General features: G+C 44.4%; 1 protein-coding gene across 3 annotated transcripts in view; it reads right to left on the minus strand.

Moving 5' to 3' along the window:
* LOC147226862 (metabotropic glutamate receptor 4-like) overlaps positions 1-26,491 on the minus strand; it is a 274,699-nt gene that overhangs the window by 168,439 nt on the left and 79,769 nt on the right. The window lies entirely within an intron of this gene.

The following is a 26,491-nucleotide window of genomic DNA, read 5'->3' on the forward strand; positions in this document are numbered from 1 at the left end:
GAATCCAATGGCGGCTTTATCTGGAGCCTTTTTTAACATTTTTTTTTTTTTTATATTATTATTACGGGATTTCAGTCCTCTTGGAACATGCCTTTAGAAAATGAAGGCGAGCGATTAGCAGCACTTAATTATCTAATAGAAAGCTATTAAGAATCCATCCCTATAAATAAAAGAGAAAGAATTAATGGGGTTATTTCTTCCCGTTTCCAATGACGGACCTTTAAAAGAGTCGCCGCTTTTAAACTAGTTTCCGATAAGCTATTAAAAGCAGGACGGGGGCCCCGAAGCCTACAGCCCGACCACAAAAAAAAGGGGTATTTTTAATTGTGACGATTACGTTGGGATACTTTGATGGTCGTCTCCGGTCGAAGGACGGACGGCGTTTACCTGAGGCGCCGACGAACCCCTAAAAGCCTTTTCCAATAGATAAGGATAGACTTTATTGATCCCCATAGGGGAAATTCGTAACTGTTATAGTATCATAAATAGGACTATAGATATAAGTAGAGAGACGATATAAAGATTGCAAAAGACATCCACAAATAAATAGTGAACAACATCAATATCAAGGATAAGACTAGATGACAGAATGGGGGAAAAAAAAAAAAAACAGCAAAGGTGAGAAAAGACAACCAAAAACGACAATAAGGACAAACGGAGTGATATATAAGCAGGTAAGGCTTTTATTAACAAGTTGCAGACAAACAATATGACAAAACAGCAGACTCTCGCTAATTCACGGTTCGGCTTTCATGCCCTCAATGCTTTGCAGATTTTTTTTTGCAATTTATGGTTCTTTAGCAGCTTTTGCAGTATTTCAATTTTTTTTTTTTTGGCATGAAATAGCCATATTCTAGCCTAAGAAGTAAAAAACTCGGTAAATATTGCAGCCAGTCCGAGATCTCGAGCCGAATACCGTCGCACCAGGACTGGTGGACATTTGGAAGTGTGTTTGAGGCAAGACGACCTGCTAGCTGACGTTATCAAAGTTAGGCAGCGCCTGAAAATATACAGATTTGTATTGTGCCAAACATCTTCATGATGTTAGCATGGAAACAATTTACATTTAAATTTACATTAAATATTAAGTATATTTGCTGCGTACACATATATACATATATATACAGGACTGTCTCAGAAAATTTGAATATTGTGATAAAGTTCTTTATCTACTGTAATGCAATAAAAAAATAAACTAAAAAAAAAACCCTGCTTTTTCATGATATTCTAATATTTTGAGATAGGGTTTTTGAGTTTAAGTTGATTCGTAATGGATCCAGAATGTATGACATTTTTGTTTTTGTAATTGAATTACAGAAGAGAAAGAACTTTATCACAATATTCTAATTTTCTGAGACAGTCTTGTATATATATATATATATAAACACATAAAATCATATAAAAAATACAATAAAATGAAATAATAAATAAAACATTTTTTCGATGATTTTATTTTATATTTCATATACATTTTATAATAAATTTGGCCATAGATATTATACTATATATATATATATATATATATATATATGTATATACTATAGTGTGTATGTGTGTGTATATATATATATATAATGTGTGTGTGTGTGTATATATATATAATTTATTTTGTATATAATTATATTGAATACATAATATATTATTTTTTTTATTATACATATTTATGTACAGAAATCATTTTTATTTCTGGCAGATTGTTCTAAGAGTCCCTCACAAGCCAGAAAAGTGTGGTCACCCATGACCTCTGGCAGGTCTGCCCAATACGTCGATCGCGATGTAGCGGTTTATCGCTAAGGTAGCGTGCGTGGATCGTATGGCATTAAAACGTAAACGTCATCCTCACTATGAAATTTGTCACTTGACTGACAGTCGGTCTGTCCAATCTCACATTTTCTGACACGGGTGTCACTGCACACGTGCACATTACGGCGCATTCTAGCAAGCTAGCCAGTTAGCCTCCAATTTATGTCTTCTGAACTTCTGGGTATAAAAATGAGCGGACCAAGTAAAAAGACTAAAACGTATCACTTCCATGCAGAATGGGAGGTGGATTTTTTTTTTTACTATGTCATTTTCAAAGTGCGTTCGCCTGATCTGCCGGTCTGTCATCGCTATACCGAAAAAGGGAAATGTGGAGCGGCATTTTCAGACCGCTCATAAAAACTACAACACCGACTTCCCTCCGAAAAGGGAGTTGAGAAGGAAAAAGGTGAAGGAACTAAAATCCCAGCAGTCATTTTTCTCACAGCTAACTTCAACTATGCTGCCGACTCCATTCAAGTCATCAGAATAAGGTATTTACCAAAAAAAAGTACTCCGTTGTGGTGTGTCATAAGGGTTCATGCAGTTATGCAAGATCCACAAACATTTATTGTGTTAAGTAGACTCAGTAGATATATAAATACATATATATTCAGTTTTTTTAGTGGAGGTGGATTATTTTCACATGGTTGTTTGAAAAGTAGCTCACAAGGCGAAAAAGCGCGGGCGCCTGTGAAATATGGCGTCCGAGTGAGTGAATGAATGGATCCATGAGTGGATGAATGAAAGAGTGAATGAATGAATGAATGAATGAATGAATGAAAGAGAAGTCTATTGAGAGTGTTAAATAGTCAGTCCGGTTTAAAGTTCAGTGGTACTACTCGATCGCTCCATCGAACTAACATGGGCGGTATTTCCCCGGCTCAGAGGAACTGCCGTATTTTTCGCATTATAAGGTTGAAAATGGGTTGCAACGTCAGACGATGTTAGATAAATAATTTGGCAGTGCTGGAATACAACGTTGTTCCAACTTCTAGCTGTCCGCTACGGCTGGAAACCAAAGTATATAGTGCACCTCCCTTTGCCACTTTTTGTAACAGCGGTACGTGCTGTGTGACAACACAATATTACTGAGGACCCCCAAAAAAAGGCACCTGTTAAGAGACATGCTTACGAAGCAGAATTCAAAATATCAGTCACGCAGCTGATGATGGGAATAGAGAAGCCGCCAAAGAAGAGTTTCTGAGGGAACAAATCGAGATGAATGAGATGAATAAACGTCAACTAAACTGACTTGTTATGTTTTCCTTTATCTACCGTATGTTTCATCATGCGCCTTATCGTGTGGTGCGCCTTATGGTCCGCAAAATACGCCAGACTGAGACTCACCTCTGCCGTTTTGGATTTCCATCGTGTTTACTTGACGCGTTGGCGCTTCTGCTTCGCACCAACAAGGCCCCTGATTGGATCCCTTGGTCGTGTCCCCGGATGACGTGTGAATGAGTGAGCGGATGGTTCTTTTTCTCTATCGTTGAACGACGGAGCGAATGCTAGCACGTCTTTATGTGAATGAATGAATTATTCACAATGTAGTTTTTATAACCATGCTAGGCTAATTGATATTCTTAACCAGGACCCGACCACATGACCCCGATCCCAACCAATCAGTACATTTCTGTCTATAACATGTGAACGAATGAGTGGATGGTTGTATGTCTATGACGTGTGAATGAGTGAGTGAATTTGTATTCGGTTTGGTTTCGGTTGTAAACCTCTCGCCCAATGACGGCCCGGATAGACGCCAATCCCCCGCCCAAATGCACAGAGTGCAGGAAAAGCAAGAATAAGCAGCCTCGTCGATGAATGAATGAACATTTTCTCGTTTCGCTTCATTATAAACCTTGATAATAAATAAGTCAACAATACATCAACTTGTACGAGATCTCTGGGACTCTGGGAAAGAAAGGCACTCTGCCTCAAACCCCACTAGCTGCTTTTAAATATTTAATCACATCCCTTTTTTTCAGCTTAACTTGCAGAAAAGAGAAGTAGGGCGGTGAAAAGAAATGGCGGGGCTGAGCGTCTCTGCCCGCAGCGCCTCGCTAACGTCTGCGAGCGCCCGGCTTGTCTAGATCCCGTCACCGCGTTGCGCGCTCTGACGCTGATGCTAGCAGACAGCGCAGTTCTTCATGTGTAAGCAAACCACGCCGTGCACCCGCGGCGGGGTACAAGGTGAAGACCCGTACATGCAAATGAGAAGAAGCGTAGCAACGACACATGTGGTGCGGCTTCTGGTTGCAGCCTGAGATTTAGAAAGGAACGAGGACATGTGTTTATGTCAGGGGTCGGCAACCGGCGACCCCCTGTGGCTTTTGAAAATAATAAGCGATTATTTAATTTTTAATTCTTCAATTTGAAGATTACTGGGATCTTGTAATGTCTAAATAAAATGGTAATTTTTTAAGCAATTTTTTAAGAAGCAAAAACAAATATTTTTGTCGCTTTTAATAAACGACTGCACGTGCCAGTGACGCACACAGAGAGATTACGCTGCTGGTGGATCATTTAAATTCACAAATTCTCAAATAGACATTGAGTATTTTGCTTAAAAGTAACCTTCAACCCAACGAGTTCTAAATATTTTGTTGCACGCAGAAATGTCATTTTGTTTTCTCTGCAGTGATTCATTGATTTAAAAAAAAAAAAAAAAAAAAAACTTTTTTTTTTTTTTTTTTCTGCATAGCATAAATGGGGAAAAAAAAAAATTCAAAAGGGACGCGCGGCTTTCGGTGTTTTCTTTACTGTGGGGAAACGGCTCCAAATGGCTCTTTGACCCCTGTTTTTCAAAAATCAGTGGAGTTTTTCCAAAAATCACAACAAGGAAAATCCTGATCTCAAGAACCAAATAATAAGTATTTCAGAATCAGGTGAAAATGTCTGCGGGCAAAAGGTAATACCTGTCAGTTGTGTTTTATTTTGTAAACCGAGTGATTAGAGCTTCCACCTCACAGCGATGCTGTATGCTCTGGAAACAGTGACAATGACCAACAGACAGCAGGCAGAACTGGAGGTTGCAGAGATGAAGATCTTGAGGTTCTCTTTGGGAGAGACCAGGATGGAGAGGATCAGGAATGAGTCCATTAGTTGGATGTTTTGGAGAGAAGGTTTGAGAAGCCAGACTGACATGGTTGAGCCATGTACAGAGGAGGGATAGCGAATATATTGGTAGACGGATGCTGGAATTGGAGGTCTTGAGGAAGACCAAAAAGAAGGTTTATGGACTCAGTGAGAGAAGATATGAAGTTCGGTCGTGTGAGAGAGGAGGATACAGAGAATAGGGTTAGATGGAGAAGGTTTCCTTCAAGGGACAAGCTCAAAGGAAAATAAGAATTTGTCACAGGGGTGCAGGACATGTATGACCCAGACAAAGTGATGACTGAGATGGCTTGGACATGAGCGCTCTTCTGTTCACATCCAAAACATCTTGAAGATCTGGGTAGAAGGGTTTCTGAAGGTGGAGCTGCCAGGCAGGAGGTCCAGAGGAAGTCCAAAGAGAAGATTCATAGACGTGGTGAGAGAGGATATGTGGTTAGTTGGTGTGAGAGAGGAGGAACCAGAGAATAGGGTTAGATGGAGAAGGTTGACTCACTGTGGCGACCCCTGAAGGGAAAAGCCCAAAGGAGCAGAAGAATTTGTCACAGAGGTGCAGGACATGTATGACCGAGACAAAGTGGTGACTATGATGGTTTGGACATGAGGACTCCTCTATTCATGTCTGAACCATGGTGAAGATCTGGATAGAAGGTTGCTGAAGGCGGAGCTGCCAGGCAGGAGGTCTAGAGGAAGACCAAAGAGAAGACTGATGGACGTAGTGAGAGAAGATATGAAGGTAGTTGTTGTGAGAGAGGAGAATAGGGTTAGATGGAGAAGGTTGATTCGCTATGGAGACCCCTGAAGGGAAAAGCCCAAAGGAAAAGAAGAAAATGTGCCAGTGCCCGGACAGAGTGAATGGTTCCAGGTTACAAGATGATCTTCAAGTGAGAGGGTGAATGGTTGCATGTACGTTCCGTTCCCCGCTCTCCCCCCCGGTGGAGATAATGAACAAATGAATGGCTTATAATGACCAAATGAATCCGCTTGATGGTTTTAAGAGAAGCGTCTGAGCCGTGGAGGTCGCTCTCAGTGACATCCTGAAACCTGCCAAACAGATTGAGTGTATCTGACGTGACACGGCACCAAATAAAAAAAAAAAAAAAAAACGGGATGTTGAAGGCCACATGCTCCACTCATATCCATTAGAGATGGAAGATGATGGACACATGCAGTGACTGAACCCCCCCCCCCCCCCCCCCCCCCCCCAAAAAAGACTGATCTATTTATAACCCTTATAGCAAACTCCACTCCCACACAGAAACGCCAGGGATCAACCATTATATAAGTTTAATTAAAAAATACCTGGGATTCTTGGGATTCTCAACAGCATTAAAGAAAACTTGTAGAATTAGCTTGTGCTTGACGCTTCAGCGGTCTTATTTTTTATTTTTTTCCTATCTTTTTTTTTCTTTAAACATAAATTACACCGCTCGCTTTCGATACTCCTTTGTATTTTTTTTTATTTCTTATTTTTTATTTTTTATTTTTTTTTAACCACCTTGCGTTGTTTGAAAAGAAATTGTGCTCTCCTGAATAAACCAGAGATTATACTTACGGGAAAAAAAAAAAAAAAAAAAAAAAAAAAAACAGGATCCACTTCCATCCCATTGTTTTCGTGTCCGGAGAACAATGTTTGAATTTGCAACATTCGCCCCTGCGTCCCATGTGATCAATGTAGCTTATTATGCTAATGTTAATTACCGGGATGTGCTCTTGTGCATGAAGCACGTGTGATTAATGTGCCGAGCAAACAACAGAACAATTAGCATCCCAGGTTTTCGTTGTTTAGCAATTAAAGCGGTTCTTTATGTCTCGCCCAAATATATTCAGCACCTTCTTCACGACGTCGGAATGACGCAAGGTGTTCGTGAGCTCTTCCCACTCACCAAGATTTTGTTTTTTTTTCCAAAAAAATAACAGTTATAACAATAAAAATCCGTCAGATCTCGCATACTGTGGAAACTGCTCCTCTCGTTTGTTTACAACTTCAAATTTATGTCGCGAATTTAACGTTTTTCGCATTTGAAACAGTGCTCGCGGTTAGCGACGCCTCCCACCAGGCGGCTATCAGTCCGCGCTTCAACCAGAAATCTAAATTATGATGAAATCATTCTGAAGGCGCCCTCTGCCATCTGAGAAAATGAAAAACCTGAACCTAAAATGCCTCAACCCAGGCGTTTGCCAGCCGTGGCTTTCATTCCTATTATTATGCAAAATGTCAATTTTTTTTTTTTTTTTTTTTTTTTTTGGGGGGGTCTGTCTAAATTTATTCCATAAGAGTGGAGCGTCTTGCCTATTATATAAGAAGCACACAGAGACAAATGTGTGTGTGTGTGTGTGCATATGAGAGAGAGCTTGTTTTCAAATTACAGTAATGCCCCCTGTAATATGCGATCCGCTAACACCTAATTCCACCCAGCGTCCCGTATCTGCAAGAAACTGACGTTATTTTGAGGGTGAAGAAGAATCTGAGGCGCGCAGGATGTTTTATGCATGCCGGGTAAAAGTGCACGGAAAGCACGCCGCCGCCGCCGCTGCTGCTGCAGAAGCGCTGAAGGTGTCTAAAGCCTTTCACTCTGCATGAACCTTTTGCAGTTCCTAGCTCAGGGGTGTCAAACTCGTCACGTACGGCCTAATTTGATGTCCAAATGTTTTTCCTTTGTTTTAGTCCAAAGGAGAACAAGTAAATGATGAAACTCTTTATATGGAATGAACTTTTCCTTTAAAAGTGCATGATGAACAACCTGAGATTCTTGAAGAAAAGTACAGTGATCCCTCGCTATAACGCGGTTTACTTTTCACGGTTTCGCTACTTCACGGATTTGCATGGTGCATCGTGTTCTGCATTCTGATTGGCTAAAAAAGTCACTCCGCTTCTTCTCTACCTGTGCGTCAATAACGTTGCAGTTTAATATGTACACGTACGTAAAACAGCCTTTCCGAATTTACATGACGTACGTGCAAATTCTCTTGCAATTTCGAGTTTCTCTAAAACCCGTAATGTTGACAAAACGCTCTGGAGCGACAAAAGGCAGCGGAAGATGCTATCTATCGCAGATAAAGTTAAACTTGTGGACATGCTAAGGGAAGCTAAAAGCTATGCGGCTGTAGGTCGGCATTACGGAATGAATGAATCGTCCGTTCGTTCCATAAAGAAGGAAGAAAAAAACATAAGGACGACAGCAGCGATAAGTTTTAATAAGGATGCAAAACACATTGATGATTAAAATTATTATTTGACAGTACAGTACAGAGGTTATTTGTTGAAAAAAACGTTTCTTAAGTACAGTGCTTTTATTTGTGAAACAAATGATTGAGCCTGTAAAATGGTTTGTTCTTTCTTTCCAATGTATAATAGAGTATTTAATTGTATAATAAAGGTTTCTACTTTACAGATTTTGTCTGTCACGGGTTCTTTTTGGAACGGAACCCCCGCGAAAAACAAGGGTTTATTGTAAATGCAATTCCAACAACCCTATGACCCTCCCCTGTCAGAGAAGCTTTTCCCAAACCTAGCATTCTTGGTGCATTTAAACAGCAGAACCATCTGGAACCATCTGACCTCCTACTCCGAGTTCAGGTTTTTTGGGGATTCCATTGGAACTCGTGATGGAAGTGATTGGTGGATCCGCTTACTAGATACTTCTTGTGGATCGCAACTTTTAAAAACTATAGTTGTCACCGGTCAGCTGTTTTCACAGAGCGACAAAAAGCTCGGCGAAGATTGTGTTCTTTATTTTTATTCATGCTGGTCTCAGTCCATTCGCATCCTCTTTATTTTTGTCTTTGTTACTGTCGGTCTGTTTATGTTTTTATCCTTATTATTGTCGCTTTTGGTTGTCCATTCTCACCCTTGCTGTCTTTTTTTTTTTTTTTTTTTCCATTCTGTTGTCTATTCTTATCCTTCTTGTTGTTCACTATGCTGTCTTTTGCTATCTTTTAATTGTCTTTTAATTGTCTTTCTATATTTATATTCATATTAATTGATACTGTAACTGTCACGCTGCTGTGACGATATAATTTCCCCTATGGGGATCAATCAAGTATATCTTATCTTAGAGGTCCAACCTCTTCTGGCATGCTACGCTTCAGAGGGCTTTCCAGGGCTCTCAGAGGAACCAAAATGAGTCTGGAGTTAGCTAACGGCTAACGGGGTTCTTCACAAGGTAGGGAGAAGATAAAAACACTCCAACCCATCTGCTGGTCCCTGGTTATTGTTCCATGAACGCTGTGGCAGATTCCACCTCCATGTCGTCCGTGTTGTTCGTCTCTTCTTCTTCTTCTTCTTCTTTGGAGGTTTGTTCTTGAATGTGAGGCTAAAGGTGCTAGCATCCCGTCTTTTTGCCCTCCGCTGCCTGTTGGGAAGCGAAACTAAAAAGTTCCTACTTCATGGAACGAAATATAAGCCGGACGCTTCTTAGAACCGAGTTTTTTGTATCCCAAAGTGTCAAATGTAAGGATTTGCCACTGACTCGGTGGTGAACTCCTAGCGCGGCGCGGCGCTAAGTAACATCGACGTTACGCTTCTTGCGCCAAACCCTCGCTGTCGGTGAAGGTAATCCACTTTTGGGGGGTTACATCGTCAGGAGAAAAGAGACTTGGACGTCTACGCCTGAAACGTTTCCGTTGAAAATCGCTCAACTCGATTATGGATGTGAACTACGTGATCCTCCTCCTCCTCCTCTTCCGGCTGTAACCTTTTTTTTCTTTGTTTGTTTTATTTTTCTCCCCCTGCACTGATTTACTCTGAGAAACGTGCAGATTAAACAAAAAGTTTCTCCGGGGTTCATCTCTGGCTCCAAGCGAAAGGGCAGCGTTATTGAAATTAATTTGTTTGTGTAAAATTAAGTTTCACACTCACATTGGGAATAATTACCTGGTTTTCCTTAATTGGCTATAATTATAGTAATCCCACCCCACGCTCCCTTTTGGAACCCTGATTGCTCCGAGAGAAGAAAATGGTAGAAAGAGCGATTATTCCCGTTTACGGAAAACATTTTCTCACGCGTCATATGTACAGTGGTGACGTGCGATGAGATTCACGGCTGGTGAGGCAACGACTTCGTCACAATCAGATTTACAAACATAAGAACCCTACGGAGTAGCTTATTCACTGAATAAGCTGAGGGGTTGCAAGAAGAATCCCTGGAATCATGAGGCAGGAGGACTGCGTGCCTCACTTAGTGGCTCTTCGCAGCTGTTTTATGATCGCTCAGCACAAGATACGTGTTACACAAAATAACACTACATTGGAAATGTAGTTTATATCCCAAAAGTGTTAAACATTTTATTGGCGACATACAGAGAGGCAGCAGGACAGTTAGCAGTTAGACATCATTGCGCAATCGACCTCGAGGCTCAACAGTCGGCCGCCTCACCGCAGGTCTCTTCTCAGTATTTGAACATTATATGTGAAAATCCAGCCATTTTGAATAAAAAAAAACATATAAGATTGGTGAATGAAAAAAACCTTTTTAGTGCAAATCACTGTCAAATATATCCATTATTACAATATTTTTCATGACATTTTTTTTTTCTTTCCGAGATTGGCAAATGAGGCACGACCTCTCTAGCCTCCCCTGACTGCACGTCACTGATGCATGAGTCAAAAATTGAAATTGAAAACTGGTTTCAGGACTGCCGACACCTGCTATGTTCCACCAGAGGCTATCATCACATCACACTTTCCTAACCGATTGACGTAACGCGACCTGAGCAGGTGCCTACATTTAAGCCGAATATCTTCACCAGTTATTGAATCAACAGTAGAACGGTTAGAAATGTTTATCACTTTCGGTTATTTACCGATATTGATTTCTCCCGTGCAAATGGCGCTATAATTCAAATATGCACCGCACCTTCGGATGACTTTGGAACAAGTCCATCCACTCTTCGTTCAGCTCTCCGTGTCGATAGCGCTAGCCTTAAGTCACGGTCACGCTCCGGCGAGAGCCAATGGGATATTTTGTGCTTCTCGTCTGAGACGGACCGACTTTGTGCTGTCATTGAAGCAAGCGAGGTATCGAGTTCGGGGTCGAAAACCAGATTCTGACTGTCGGGCGTAACAAGGACGGATGGCGGCATTTTTAATTCCAGTAAACTGCACCTGTGATGTCTCATTTACTATGGATCAACTGCTATCCGAGGCCTCCGGGTGGCCAAGAATCGTATAGAAAATATTGGTAGACAGATGCTGGAACTAGAGGTCTAGAAGAAGACAAAGGGGAGGTTCACGGATGTAGTGAGAGAGGATAAGAAGCAAGTTGGTGTGAGAGAGGAAGATACAGAGAATAGGGTTAGATGGAGAAGGTGGATTCGCTGTGCTGACCACTGAAAGGAAAAGCCCAAAGGAAAGAAGAATTTGTCAAGGGGGTGCAGGACATGTATGACCAAGACAAAATGATGATTGAGAGGATTTGGACATGAACAGAGGAGTGTTCATGTCCAAAGCATGGAAGTGGAGCTGCCGGGCAGGAGGTCTAGAGGAAGACCAAAAGAGGCGATTCAAGGATGTAGAGAGGGTTGATATGAAGTTAGGTGGTGTGAGAAAGAAGGATAGAGACAGTAGGGTTAGATGGAGAAGGTGGATTCGCTGTGGCGACCCTTGAAAGGAAAAGCCCAAAGGAAAGACGGATTTGTCACGGGGGTGCAGGACATGTATGACCGAGAAGAAATGATAATTGAGAGGGTTTGGACATGAACACTCCTCTGTTCACGTCCAAACTAGGGAGGTGGAGCTGCCAGGCAGGAGGTCCAGAGGAAGACCAAAAGAGACGATTCAAGGATGTATTGAGAGAGGATATGAGGGCAGTTGGTGTGAGAGAGAAGGCTACAGAGAATAGGGTTAGATGGAGAACGTGGAATCGCTGTGCTGACCCCTGAAGGGAAAAGCCCAAAGGAAAGAAGAATTTGTCAGGGGGGTGCAGGACATGTACGACCGAGACAAAGTGATGATTGAGATGGTTTGGACATGAACACTCTTCTGTTTCATTGGGTTTTAAAGGAAACATAATGGGTCCCCCCCCCCAACAGGGGAAAAAAACAAGGTGTAAATTATCCTCATTACTTTTTCATCATTCAGATCTTGATTTAATCACGCTGGAGTTTATCCTTTGCTATGGATGAGACTCTGCATCCCTAATGCAGTGCAACTAATACAGATGATGAAACGAAGCCACAGAGATGACCTACAAGATACAATGCGTTGTGAGGGGGAGGAACCACTGTGTGAAATCTGTATCCGTAACAAATAGTATTAAATGAGAGACATCAGCATTAATAAATATATATATTATTTCAAAAATGCGTTCCCCTAAGAACCAGAATTTACAGAACATTTGGGTCTAAGAGTCCTTGCGGGAGATGACTATCGCTGTTTTCAATTAGTGGTTCTATTACTGTTGTTGTCAGAACTAGAAGGCGCGGCTTTATGGGAATTCTTAAGCACACAAAGAGCCCACGGTGCAGCTGGATTATTTTTAATACCGTGTTTCCCAACCAGGCAACCGGAATGCAGGAATCGCCCTCGGAGACGTTCGCTGGAAGTGGCGCCTCGCTTTCGCGAAGTAAATCCTCCGTATTTCGACATTTAAGACGTCACCGGACGGGTACTAGGGACGTCTCGCTGTTTTTTCAGCGATACAAGTTCAATATTCATTTGTGTGTTTTTTTTAATTGAGGCTCCTAAAATCATTATGGCTTAATGATCGTTAAAGAAACAAGGTTATAGGGTAGTGACACAATGATAGGTGGTCTGTAAGGATTTATGGTGATTTTAGCGAGTGTGGCGGCTATGAGACGGCAATTAGCCTATAAACGAGTATTGATCCGTGTCTGCAGGCTAATAGTGTGCTCGGAGTGAATGCATGACTGGCCTCCGTGTTTATTCGTCCGTGTTTGCAGACGCCGTGAACCGCCGGCAGCGGATTTTCCCAGCATATGATCCCGTGTGCTGGTCATCTCCGCAAACACGGCAATAGCAGAAGACTTCCTGATTATGGAGATTCTAAGAAAGACGAAAAATCTTTCTTTGTAAAACCTATGTTGCAGTGTTTTATGTTGTCTTGCGCTCGAGCATACTTTGCAACCGGTGGCGGGCAGTCAGGGCCTGCAAGGCCTTCTCTGCTGGCCTAAAAAATATCTGAATCACAAAATGATTTCAATTCTATTTTGTCTGTGAATATTTTGGAAATAATTCCAAATGAAACTGTTGCTTCAGCCAATCAGATTTTGATTTGCATCACCAAGGCCTTCTAGAAGGCTACGGTAACGTCAGCATGCTACACGCCCTTTGTCCACTTCCTTTCATAGCTTTTTCCCTGGCTATGCTGCTCCCAGACATGTATTTTCATATTAAGGCATTTAACCAATCACATTTCAGCCACTATTTGTTGCCAGGCAGGGTCAAAGTCAAAGAGATCTGTCCGGAGGCCTGCAGGATCAAAAGTGTCAATGAAACTGTCGCTTCAACCAATCAGATTTTGAGTTGCGTCACCGAGGCCTTCTAGAAGGCTACAATAACATCAGCATGCTACACGCCCTTTGATTGGATAGTCAGAGAGTTTACTAGCAAGAGCTAGTATGCTGCATCTGTTGCAAACTGCACAAACACAAATATAGTTGTGTTGATATAAATGGCTACAGCCTCCCGGAAAAACGCATTTATTTATTTAACCTTCAAAAATGACCTCTTAACCCTCTCGTTTGCTCCCGTTTATATTCATAGATATTTGTTTCGCAGCCTGGAGTTTTCCATCAGCTACAGACGGTTAATGTCGCAAAAGTGATCAACAGTCTCCCCACCGCTTGGCTCTAAAGCTATTGAAATGCTTTGTTTCGTCCACGGAGCGTGCGTTAAATATATTTCCATCCATCAAGTGAGATTAGGTCAATCGATTTGGAATGATTTCTTCATTCAGAAAATAAATTACCTCAAGAAAGGAGAAAAAAAAAAAAAAGTAAGGCAGTTTCAGCCTCCAGCTGCGGGCGTCTGCTGTATTAAACCATCCATTTTGATAGAAATGTGAGAAAATACAATTGCGCAGGCTTTTGCATCCCGCAGTGTCATCACTGAACGGTATCTTCTATTTCTATCTTCATCATATATTTTCAACCCTTTTCAATTATAGTTTCAACTAATAAATTGTAACTTTCAGATCTAGGATATATATGTATATATAGTTTACAATGTTTTCTACCTGCGTTTGTGTAGAAACAAATTTCACGTGAACTAGCGGACGCTGTGCGAAGAACGAAAACAGCTTTGTTTACATTCACCGTTTGTACGCCATACTGGACTGCAGTCTTTCTTTAATTTGCGTCGTTGCCTTGGAAACTTCTTGCCCTTCATTTCCCAAGCGTAAGCCCTTTTGTTTTCTTATCTTTTAGTTTTACTTTTCAGTGTTTTAATGCCCTAGAGCAGAGGTACCCAACCTGTTTTTCTCCACAGGCCGGTTTAAAGCCAGACGATAACGTCACGGACCGGCCTTTAAGTTGTGATGGATAAATACAACAAAATAAAATGATACGACCAACACAAAAACGGTGGTATTTTAAATATAATAATAATAAGTACACAGTGAATCCACTGTGTACTTTACTAGCCGGTATGCGCCAACAACAACATCCTCTCTGGTCGCTATGGTAACTTAAACATGCCTTCAAAATAAGATCCTTGTCACGATCAGTCCATATTTTAAGTAGGAAATTGTCTGTTAAAATGCAGCTTTTGTTTTCTTTGTGCTCATAGGCTCCCTTTGCAAAGAAACTTTCCAAAGATGTCGGTTTTTTACTCACTTTGCTAGCTTGTGCGCTGAATATTAGCGGTTATTTTTCAAAATACAATAGTGTTCATACTTGGATAGTAAATAAAATGGAAATTATGTAAAGCAGCAGCGGTACGGCGGCGGATTGGTTAGCGATTCCGAAAGTTCGCCTCTGACAAGGGTTCTCCAAAAACATGCTGCAGGCTAGTTGAGAAAAATTTGGGAAAATTGTCCCGAATGAGTGAGCGAGTAAATGATTTTTGTTTATCGATATGTGGCTGGCGACCAGTCCGGGGTGAACCCCGCCTTTCGCCCAATGACAGCTGGGATCGACTCCACAGTCCGGTACCGGGGGGGGGTCGGGTACCTCTGCCCTTTAGCGATATCGGTACTGGTGCACGAAACGCGAGTTCCGACTTCGTGATATCGTTTCTCCCCGAACCGAAGTCCATAACCTTCATGATGAAGGTATTCATTTCAGTGTTGGGTTTTCACGGCTCCTGTGTCCGACACAGCAGTGAGTCGTGGAAGCCTCCATGTTGGATCAAGTGCCGTAAGGCGTCCAAACCGCCTGGGTGACGCCGAAGATATCGCAGGAACGTCACGCCGGCAAAGCAACCCGACCAAGAGCTGAGAAAATATCATGAGGCCTTTTTGAAACGGTTGCAAAACTGACCTTTTCCTGTGTTTAATATTCATACATAAAGACCAGAGCTGAAAAAAAAACAACAAAAAAGCTACCGCGCCGCGTTTATTGAATAACCCTCAGTTCATCGCTCAAGTTTCCCTCGCCGATACTGTCACTTTGACTGCTCAAGTAAAGAAAAAAAAAATCAAATGCAATGAAAAACCCCGCCCACGTAATCAATACAGAGGCTGTCATGCCGCCATTGATTGGTCTTATTTAATCTGCTTGAGCCACTCGGAGCTCTCTGATTCGTCCGCCTCGTAGCTTCAACAATGGTTTAAATCTAAGTGCGTTCCGGGCCTCGCGGCGTAACGGGGCGGTTATGGATCGCCGTGTTGATGCGGAGATTTAGCCGGTGACGGCCCCGAGCCTTTAATCCCAGCCTCCTTTCAGGGACCCTTTGTGACGGCTGCGCTCCGTTTTGTTGCGTTTTGTCGCGAAGATGTGTTCTTTGTTTGTTTCGGTTGCCTTGAACTTTTTTTTTTTTTTTTGGAAAGCGGTCGGAGCAGAGCACCACGCGTCGCGTCTGGCAGATCAGCTTGGTCTACTGACAGCTCTGAGATCCGGAAGAAAAGCACGTTCCGGCTGCCGTTGTGCCTCTTGGATTAGGAGACAGCCGCGGCAATGCTCAGAAGAATGCATTCATTCTTTCTTAACGCGGATCCTGCTCTTGGGTTGATGGGGAAGCTGCAGATGGGGTTCACCTTGGACAGGCAGGCAACAGGCCCACACATAGAGACATACAACCGTTCATATATCTGGGCAACTTCTTCATTTCCAAACCATCTCAGTCATCATTTTGTCTCAGTCATACATGTCCTGCACCCCTGTGACAAATTCTTCTCGTTTGGGCTTTTCCCTTCTCAGTCTGTCTACTCTGACCTTCTCCCATGGTTTGGACATGAAAAGAGGAGTGTTCATGTCCTAACCACTCTCAGTCATTCCTTTGTCTCGGTCATACATGTTCTGCACCCCTGTGACGAATTCTTCTTCTTCTTTCACCTTTTCCCTTCAGGGGTCGCCACTGCGAATCAACCTTCTCCATTTAACCCTATTCTCTGGATCCTCCTCTTTCACACCAACTAACTTCATATCCTCTCTCACTACGTCCATAAATTTTCTCTTTGGTCTTCCTCTAGACCTCTAGTTCCAGCCTCCGTCTACCAATGTATTCACTATCCCATCTCAGTCTGGGTTCCTTCCCTGCAAAACATCTAACGTGTGCTGGTCCATCCTGGTCGCTCCCAAAGATAACCTCGGCATCTTTATCTCTGCGCCCTCCAGCTCTACTTCTAGTCTTTTCTTCAATCAAGTTGTGTCCAAACCATACAGCAAAGCTGGTCTACCACTATCTCGTCCAGGCCGATCGTCTTCTATCTCTTCGTACCCCTGACACTTTTCTCCACCCATTCCAACCCTCTTGAACTTGTTTCTTTTCCTCACTCTCCTACGCTCTGGACTGTTGACCCTAAGCAAATTAGAGTCTCCAATTTACTGTTGGCATGTGTTTGGACTGTGGGAGGAACCCGGAGAACCCCACTGAGGTACGTGGAGAACGTGGACACTCCACACAGAAAGATCCCCTGTGGGAATCCAAACCCTCTTGCAGAAATCTCCGCTGCTTCACCAAAAGAATAAATGCGTATTATCCGAAAAGTAGCATGCTCCCTCCCGTCGGGATCCCCTCAATAGTCTCCCCGGTGTGCGCTAATTAAACAGCAGAAATTATTTTTGATGTAAAAACCCAATATATCAAGTGAGAGAAAGCACAGGAGGAGAGCTGATTACCGGGATTGCCTGCAGAGGGATTTGCAAACTCCGGGCCAAATAAAGTGAACAATAAATTGCCAGATCCCGGGCAGCCTCGGCTCACGACTTCCCTGGGAATTGACCGCCGTGCCTTAGGTGGGCAGAGTGAGTCGAGTCGGAACTAATCCCGAACTAAAGGGGGCTACTCCTCTATAACCAGAACCAGGGAGATAAAATACCTCTGCGACATAGGGTTGACAAAGACGACTTCACGGAGCGGGAGCGCTCAGGTGAAAAAGGTTTCTGGATGGTTTGGCCCGCTGGTTCGTGGACAGCACTGAAAACATTGTTTGTGTTTTTTTTTTTTTTTTCCTTCTTTATTTGTTTCGCTTCTTTGTTTGTGTTCCCCGGGATTTCAGTTTGCACGGGTGGGGATTTTGCTGAGCACGGCTGTGTGGTTTCAGGATACGGACCGCGCAAATGGGCTAATGTTGGGGCGGCCGGCAACGAATTAGAAGAAAAGTGGTGGCAGTCGATTTCTACCGTCCGGGCGTCTCTCCTTATTAGACTGGAAACTGTGAGACACTGAGGATCAACGATTGGGGAAAATAACCAATACGTCTTAAAACGCGTGATTGATTTCGAGGAGGTCCGGAACTGAAGGGAAATTCACCCGCATGCAACACAAAACCAGATGAAACGTCTTTTTTTGGCTAATAACAGCGCGGCGCGTGGACTGGACTTGTAGGGCGCCTTCACGCCTCGCGGTTCCAAAGCACAAGATCGCGTTCGCCGCCATGCAAGGCGCTAACAGGACCATCGGGAACCCTTGCGGGGTCAGTGGACGATTCGGTACACAAACATCAGGAGCCGGGAATCGAACCGCCGACCTTCAGATGAGCTTCATATGAGGTCAAATGTCACGGCGGGCAAACAGGTCACACACAACAAGCACTCAATGTTACGATGTAGCGTTGCTAAATGCTGCATTTTATGACTTAACTTCATTTATGGCCGAAGTGAAACTCCTAGTTTTTTTAAAAACTCTGTTTCCAACACCCGTTGAAATGAAATGAAAAGCTGTTAATCCATTCCAGCCACCCTGGATTTGTAAATAATATTACATAATAAAAGAGTAAAGAAGTAAATTATTTTTAAGCGTATGTACCTTGAACATTTGACGGAAGTAAAGGGATAGTTTGGGTTGGAGACTTTTTCATTTGTTGCTCAAACCTTAACTTACTGGCTACACACTTAATGCTACATGGTGTTGCTAAATGTAGCGTGCATACTTTGCTAAACTTAGCATTTAGCGACGGAGTGAAGCCGCTCCTCTTTTTAAAACAACCAAATCGTCCCCAACCGGCTTTGAGCGACTCTTCGTCCACGTATACTTTGTTTTTCCATTAATTTTTGACTCCTGGATTACGTTTTCCACCCGTCGCAGGCAGATCTTGTCGCCGAAGACGCTCCGATGCAACTTCCGGATGCTACCGACGGATTCGTTTTGGGGGTTGGCGGGTGAAACAGTTCGCGCTACATCCGCACGCACGCGCTTCACGCTAACGGCTAGCAGAACATGAGGAAACAATGCAGAACATCTTTTTTGCCATACGTCGCTTCGGAATTTGGAGACGACATCCCGCGTGGCGTTTATCTTGCGGCGCTCAAAGTGCCGAAGGAACATTTAAGAGCTCGACGGCGACGGGGCTCCGTTCATAAATCACAGCCCTGTTACGAAATATTTTCCGCAACCCCTCCTTTGAGTACTTTAATATGGAGCTGTTGGTTGAGGGAAAATAGTTCCTCGGGTAACTGCCCATAAAAAGGTCAGTATATTATCTTGAGTAACTGGGCTATTATTTCTGGGAGGCCTTTTTTGGTGTGCTTTGTAAGACAAATTCTATCGCGCTAAGATCAATATCTACATATTTTGGCGACCGCGGGTCGAGCCCGTCGCGGGAATTCGCCATTATTTAAGTCACCGTGGCGCTCCGGGGACGAGCGAAGTGGATTTACATCCACGCGAGCACCATTTGTAACGTTTAAGGAAAACGGGCCGGTAGCGAGACTTTATGTAAAATGTGTCTTCCTAATACAGCGTAAAGCAGGAACGCTTTCCGGAGCCTCCGAGACGTTCACCTTATCTTTACTGCGGGCTGGTAGGATAATCCAATAAGAGACTTGTCTCCAGATAGAAGACGCCGAGGGGAATCGAGGCGGCGCGCTGGAGGGCCGCTACCTCCGTCTGTAATGAGGGATGAGAGAGTCGAACGGGGGAGGTCTCACAGACCGAGCTTTCAGGAAGGTTAACCCTCTTCTTTCTGCTGCTTCCACCTCTGCTAGCGACTCCCCGGAGGGGGTTGAAGACTCGTTCCCGCCGACCGACTGCGCCTTCTTGTACATAATTTAGAGAAACCGCCGGGCGGAACTTGCACGAGCTACCTACCTCTACGTCCGAGGGCTCGCGATTGTCTCGGCCGGTTTTCCGTCTGCGTTTTTTCGATCCGCCGGGAGCGACGTTTTGCATGTGTTTGCGTGTCCGAGCCACTCGGTGATGCATGAAAGACAATCGAATACAATCGGTATCGCGAGCGACCGAATGCTAATTACCTCAAGTGTGCGGGTGCACTTCGCTAGGATTGGGATCGCGGAAGAAAAACCCCGGCTGGTAAAGAAGAATTAAAAAAAAAAAAAAAAGAACAAGAGCTGGACCCGGTGATGAGGAGATGCAGAGAGGGAGCTTTCAACCGCAATCCCCGGGCGTAAATTACATAACAATATAGTAAAATATTCATGACACACTATGGGGACAGAGTCTGTACTGCTGAGCAAACACTTTGCCCTCGGCCTCTGCAAGGCGGCGAGGAGGATAAGGACAAGCTCAAAGTAAGGAGCTGGAAAACAACAAAAAAAATACACAAATTCAAATGTGTTGAGGAAACAAACTGGTGAACATGGCAAATATAGGTCTGCAGCAAAACCGGTTTGTGTTTTGTGTTTAGGTTAAATGCTTTCAAGCAGGAGTTCTTGGCGTACTCAGTCATTATGTTAGCATTAAAGTTTGATGAAGCTACTAGAACAAAACACTGTGTTCAAAACATGGGGTTCACATGCTAGCTGCTATCTGATTATTAGCGAATCGCAACATCTTATTCGTGTTGTCATTTCGATGTTTCTTTTTTTTTTTTTACGTAGCGGAAAAAGCCGCAAAACGAGTTTAGCTTCGCCGTCACTGCAGGAGCAAGGAAAATAAATGGCCTCAAAGTTGGCCAAGACTTTTTCAAGTGATTGAAGGGAAGTGGCGAACCGTGAAGACCCCCCCCTCCCCGGCCGCCGTCAGCCGCGGGGACTCGTGGTCATATGTGGTTTTAATGATAAGAGAAGAGAGCCGGAACCTTCCACGCCGCGCAAGAGTGCAACATTAGCTTGACTCGTTAGTCGATATCGCCTCGGCTGGCTCGGAACACAAGCCTGTAATAGCAGCCGAGTCTCGTCTGATGGGCCTTTCTGACTTCAATGCGCAGATAAGCTAACCTCTGACCGATGATGTTAGCCTCTCTGGCACTGTAGGAGCTTTTCGCAATTCCTAGAATCTATTCAGAAACTAAAAAAAAAATGTTTTTTTTGTGCATTCAGACAGCAGAGAACCTCGGTTTCTACTCCTACTTCGAGGCCAGGGTCTTTCCGGGGTTCCACAGGTGATTGGTGGAACTCGTATGCCTCAACCGGCTGCAGATACTCGGGCAGAGTGCGGAGCCTCACTTCTAAAACCTACTGTAGTCACTGTTCAGCTGTTTTTTTGGGGACAAAATGGTTCAGAAGCAGCCAGAAATGGAGCGTCGAAGAGGTCCGAGCTTTTCTGCCATGCCTCAGAAGGGTGCACGTTTTTGCCGGAAGGACTCCAGAGATAGCTAACAGCTAACGGCTAACAGGGTTCCTCACACGAGCAGTTCAGGGAGAAGATAAAAACTCTTCAGCCGATGGTTATTCCATGTGGCAGCTTCCACCTCCGTGTCGATCGTGTCTTCTTCTTCGGTGGTTTGTTTTTGGATGTGGATGCTCCTTAGATGGTCCCTCACTGCCAATGGGAACGCAGAAGTAAACGGTCCCCCTGGAGGAGGCTACTTCCTGGAACGACATTTCCCCTGGACGGTTCTTCGAACTGGGTTCTGTTAAAGATGTCAAGTTTGGCTCGTTCATGGTTTCTGCTCGATCCGTAAGAAGGGAAAAGGATTTGGAGTCTGCCGGTACCATAGTGCCTCCAACGGTCCCTTAAGGTCTATCCCCGTTTTTTGCTCATTAGCGAACAAAAGTTCAGTGTCATTTCATCTCAAGAACACTTCCACAGGTTTTTGTTTTGGGGCGTCGAAGTCGTGGGAATCTAGTTTTTACCGGCCTCCGGAATGAAGGTGTTGGTCACAGACCCCTACCGTGGAACCAAACCCAAGAAGCGTCCTGCCCGAAAGCGGCTAATGAAGCATACATGAGGTGAAAAGCTCAACATTTCCACTCGAGTTTTGGTCACTAGCTTTCCCCTCGCTCGTCTCTACGGGGGGTGAAACATCCCGGCATTCTCGCCGGATTGGAAACGAGAGGTTCCGGTTCACGTTTCACTCCGGCTTTACCTGAACCTTCCGGAAGCGCAAGCGCCATCCCTGGACGGGGAAACGCAATCCGGGTAGCGGAGTTGCACTGAGCTTTGTCTTCTGCGGTCATAATGTTATGACAGCGGGATCAAAACACGCTCACTTAATCGCCCCGGCGGTGGAATTGTAAAAAGTTTGGTTTCCGTCAAGAGTACTGCATAAAACTGAAAGCACTGTATGATTATAGTTTGCAGAATGGCAGGAAATGCTTTTACAATGTGTAAATAATTGATGGTGAATATATGGCCTTTTCAAACCCCTTTCTTTGTCTGCAACAAGCCGCCAGTTAAGCCTCCTCTCGTTCCAGTCAAATGAATTCTCCTCCTGGATGAAGTTTCAATGTAATTGCGCTAAATGAGACAATCTCCTCATCTTCTTCCTCTCTTGCTTCGGGTTAATTCCGCCTCCATATAACCTTCTTCTCTCATGCGTCCACAAATCTCTCTGGACCAGCTCCGGCCTCAGCAACCTTCTACCCGGACCTTCACCATCCCTCTGGTAACGTCCAAACCAGGACCCCTCCAGTTCCGCCTCCTGCCTTTTCCTCAGTGTCCCTAAACCAGACAACTTGGCTGCTCTCGCCGTTATGCTAAATGAGACGATGTAATTGAGTTAATGCAAAGATATCGCAGGTGAGCGCTGGGAGAAACCGGAGATGATGTGGATGAATTAAGCAGAGCGCGACCGCATTACCACCTTGTTTACATTATTAGATTTTGTCAGAGTAGTGATTAAAATCCTTTTCCTTTGGGCTTTTCCATTCAGGGGTCGCCACAGCGAGTCAACTTTCTCCATCTAACCCTTTTCTCTGTATCCTCCTCTCTCACACCAACTACCTTCATATCTTCTCTCACTACGTCCATAAATCTTTTCTTTGGTCTTCCTCGAGACCTCTTGCCTGGCAGCTCCACCTTCAGCATATCCAGGTTTGGACATGAACAGAGGTGTGTTCATGTCCAAACCATCTCAGTCATTGCTTTGTCTCGGTCATACATGTCCTGCACCCCCTGACAAATTCTTCTTTTCCTTTTGGCTTTTCCCTTCAGGTGTCGCCACAGCGAATCAACTTTCTCCATCTAACCTTATTCCCTGTATCCTCCTCTCTCACACCAACTACCTTCATATCCTCTCTCACTACGTCCATAAATCTTCTCTTCAGTCTTTCTCTAGACCTCCAATTCCAGCATCCGTCTACCAATACATTCGCTATCCCTCCTCTCTACATGACCCAACTATAATCAGTCTGGCTTCTCTGACTTTCTCTCCAAAACATCTAACTGATGGACTCATTCCTATCCACCCTGGAGACTCCCAAAGAGAACCTCAACATCTTCATCTCTGCAACCTCCAGCTCTGCCTCTGTCAATACCACTGTCTCCAAACCATATGACATCGCTGGTCCAGCCACTGTCTTGTACAACTTTGCTTTCATTTTAACTGACAGTCTTCTACAGCATACTATGAGATAAAAACTAAATATAGAACTCGGGGTGCCAAATTAAGTCGCAGAAGCCGTCATCAGGATCTTGGCAAGATCGTCCCGTGTCCTGGGTTTCTATTAATTTGGCTCCACATTATTAAAGCTTTTCCACCTGGGGCCACTTCTGCTAACCGTTTCAAATCGTCTTTCCACGGCCTCTTGTTTCCTCGTCACTCTGATTCACAAACGGAATCGTTCCGCCTGTCAGTCGCACAAGAAGCAGATAAGTAGCTTTAAAAAGCCTCACGGTTTTGTGTGATGTACATTTCGGAAAATTAAATATCTACTCGCGAGTGATTTATTCCAAACCCTGGTGGGAGCCGCTGCAGTGTGAGACATGTCGCTTTCCGTTCTGCTTCACAACCATCCGTCAGGGTAGAAGACCATAAGATGGATGCTAGTTCCGACAAGCTGCAGGTGACCAAAGGACCATCAAGGATACAAGTAGCCTAAATGAGTTCCCTCTGCTGGAAGCTCAGGAGCTTAGGCACCCAGAAGGGGCTCAGAGTAGAACTGCTGCTCCTCCGGCTTCCAGACAATGACCGCCACCCCTTAGACCCCATCTTCACCAATCAGGGGAGTTTGGTCGGCAACAGACTCCAGTCCCTTTCCTGCAGTGCAGACAGGATGCAAAGGTCCTTTGTCCCCAGGGCCATACAGTTGTTGAACGGCACGCAGAAGGAGTTGAGCACACTCATCTGCTGTCCCTGGAGACTCCTATACTACCCTGGACAACAATCCACTACTGGCACTAAAGGACTCTTCCGTAACACTGGACAGTCTTATTAGGACACTTTATTTTCTTGGATCACTTCAAGGCACCTGATAGGGACACTTTTCCCACTTCATCGGATGATGATTATTATTATTTTTATTATTTCCTGCTGAGTGACTGGTTGCATGTATGCAGATCTGTGCGATGTGTAAGACACCTGCTAGACACCTTAATTTCCTTCGGGATCAATAAACTATCTGCACTCCACCGGGTTTCCTGTTTACGGCTTTGTCAGAGCTCATCTATTGGACGTTGGCTGTGTTTCGTCACCGTGTAGACTGAAAGTGTAATAATATCAGACACTTTTGATATCATTGTAAACCCAAGACAGGGAATAGACTGATTTAAAACTGGTCTAAGACTGAAAGATTCGCACGCTACAAGATCGAGATGAGGGAAGCGCGCTGTCGCTCCAGTAAAACTCCAATAAGACTCTTAAGATTTCCTTCTGATTCTTGTCATTTTTTTGTCTGCGACTCTGCAAACGGTAAAACGTAAGCCCAGCGTTTGACTCCAAACTTCTGTAAACGTCTCCTGGACAATACAGCATTTTCATTGGTCAGTGGTGCCCCTCGTCTAATAGCCTCGTCCATGTTCTCCATTCCTTCCGTTTGCGACCAGCGCTGTAAAATTGCGACATGCAGAACGTGCCCAGCTAATGGCGCTTCTCAAAAACTACATTGCAGACGTTGCGGCCGACACTCGCGCGGCCCGCAAGTCCGAAAAAAGAACCCGACGCAAACCCTCCTGTCAGTTCGCCGCTGCTTCTGCTGCCGCAGCTGTGGGCTTGTTCATTAGTTCAAAGTGTAGGTGTCAGCTGTCTCCTGCCATGACAGGTCTGGGGAGCTTTAGCTTTTTTTTTTTTCTTCTTTTTACAAACATCCTCTGAAATACAATATCCCGTTTGGGAGCGAAGTGGCAGTTTCCTGGAACACGTTCCTCCGCCGTGACAGTGACAGGTAACTCGGAGGCGGCTGTCCGTCAAAGAAGTGAATCTACCTCGCTCTGATTTCAGCCCCGGACGTTTAAGCCGTGTCTCTTTTCATATTTCGTCGGTTGTAGCATTTTGCCGAATAATTCTCTGATAATTTTGCCTCTCCGGCAGGATTTGGCAGATCATACAGCGAGGGGGGTGGGGGTGGGGGGGGACTCCCGCAGTGCATAAAATTGCGGTATGTCAGTTTTGGGAAAATGGAAAAAGTCCCAGAAGCCCGAAAGGTACATTCTTGATCTGAGGAAGGCGTTTCTTCAAAATTATGTGACGATCAGAAAGAAGTCATACTTTTTGGCTGAAGGTGTACAAGGAGAACCCTCTGACCCAACAACCATCGTGCAGCCGGCATTAATACCCTGATGGGAAGCTACAGCATCTCCTTCTTTTCCCTTAAGGGGTACAAGGCTGCCCCCCTCTACCCTCTTCTCTGATTCCTGGCATTGTTCCCCATGAATCTCCTCTCTGGTCTTCCTCCAGGCCTTCCGCCTGGTAGTTCCAAACTCAGCATCCTTCAACCCGGATCTTTCCATGTATGTCCAAATCACCTCAGTCAGACTTCAGAACACCCAACATGTGCATTCCTGATCCTCCTCGTACCCAAAGAGAACCATCCTCATCCCTTCTTCCCAGAAGCCCGAAAGGTACATTCTTGATCTGAGGAAGGAGTTTCTTCAAAATTATGTAACGATCAGAAAGAAGTCCTACTTTTTGGCTGAAGGTGTGCAAGGAGAACCCTCTGACCCAACAACCATCGTGCAGCCGGCATTAATACTCTGATTGGAAGCTACAGCATCTTCCTCTTTTCCCTTAAGGGGTACAAGGCTGCCCCCTTCTACCCTCTTCTATGATTCCTGGCCTTGTTCCCGCCATTCATGAATGGTCTTCCTCCAGGCCTCCCGCCTGGTAGCATCCTTCGACCCAGATCTTTCCATGTATGTCCAAATCACCTCAGTCTGACTTCAGAACACCCAACATGTGCATTTCTGATCCTCCTCGTACCCAAAGAGAACCATCCTCATCCCTCCTTCATGTCTTCTCAGTGTCTCTACACCAGGCAATACGACGGGTCTGACCCCCATCTTCTACACCTTTCCTTTCATACTCTTTATACCCCATCTCCACCTTCTCTAGCCTCGCCGTTCCACTCGGGTCCCTCCTGTTCACGTACATGTATGCCCATGTCGGCCCCTCCAATGTATGGCATACCGAGAAGAGGCTTCCAAACAGTATTTGATAACTCGCAACCTTTATTTGTGATCCGACATAACGGACCATTGCTGGAAGCTTCGGTGGTCTTGAGAAAAGCATTCAGGCATTGACATTTTCTGAGTTATCAGCAAGGTAGAAAGGCTACCAGCGCATTTTAACTTTTCAAAGCAGCGAAAGCAGAACGCGGAGAACGTATCTGGACAAGGACAAAACAACCTGACGCGCCCCTGACACGCTGTCTTGTCTCCACCGCGACTTCCCGTGAAATG

Source organism: Fistularia commersonii, chromosome 14, assembly GCF_037954325.1.
Source record: "Fistularia commersonii isolate RoL2024-O1a breed Wild chromosome 14, RoL_Fcom_v1.0, whole genome shotgun sequence".
Classification (NCBI taxonomy): domain Eukaryota; kingdom Metazoa; phylum Chordata; class Actinopteri; order Syngnathiformes; family Fistulariidae; genus Fistularia; species Fistularia commersonii.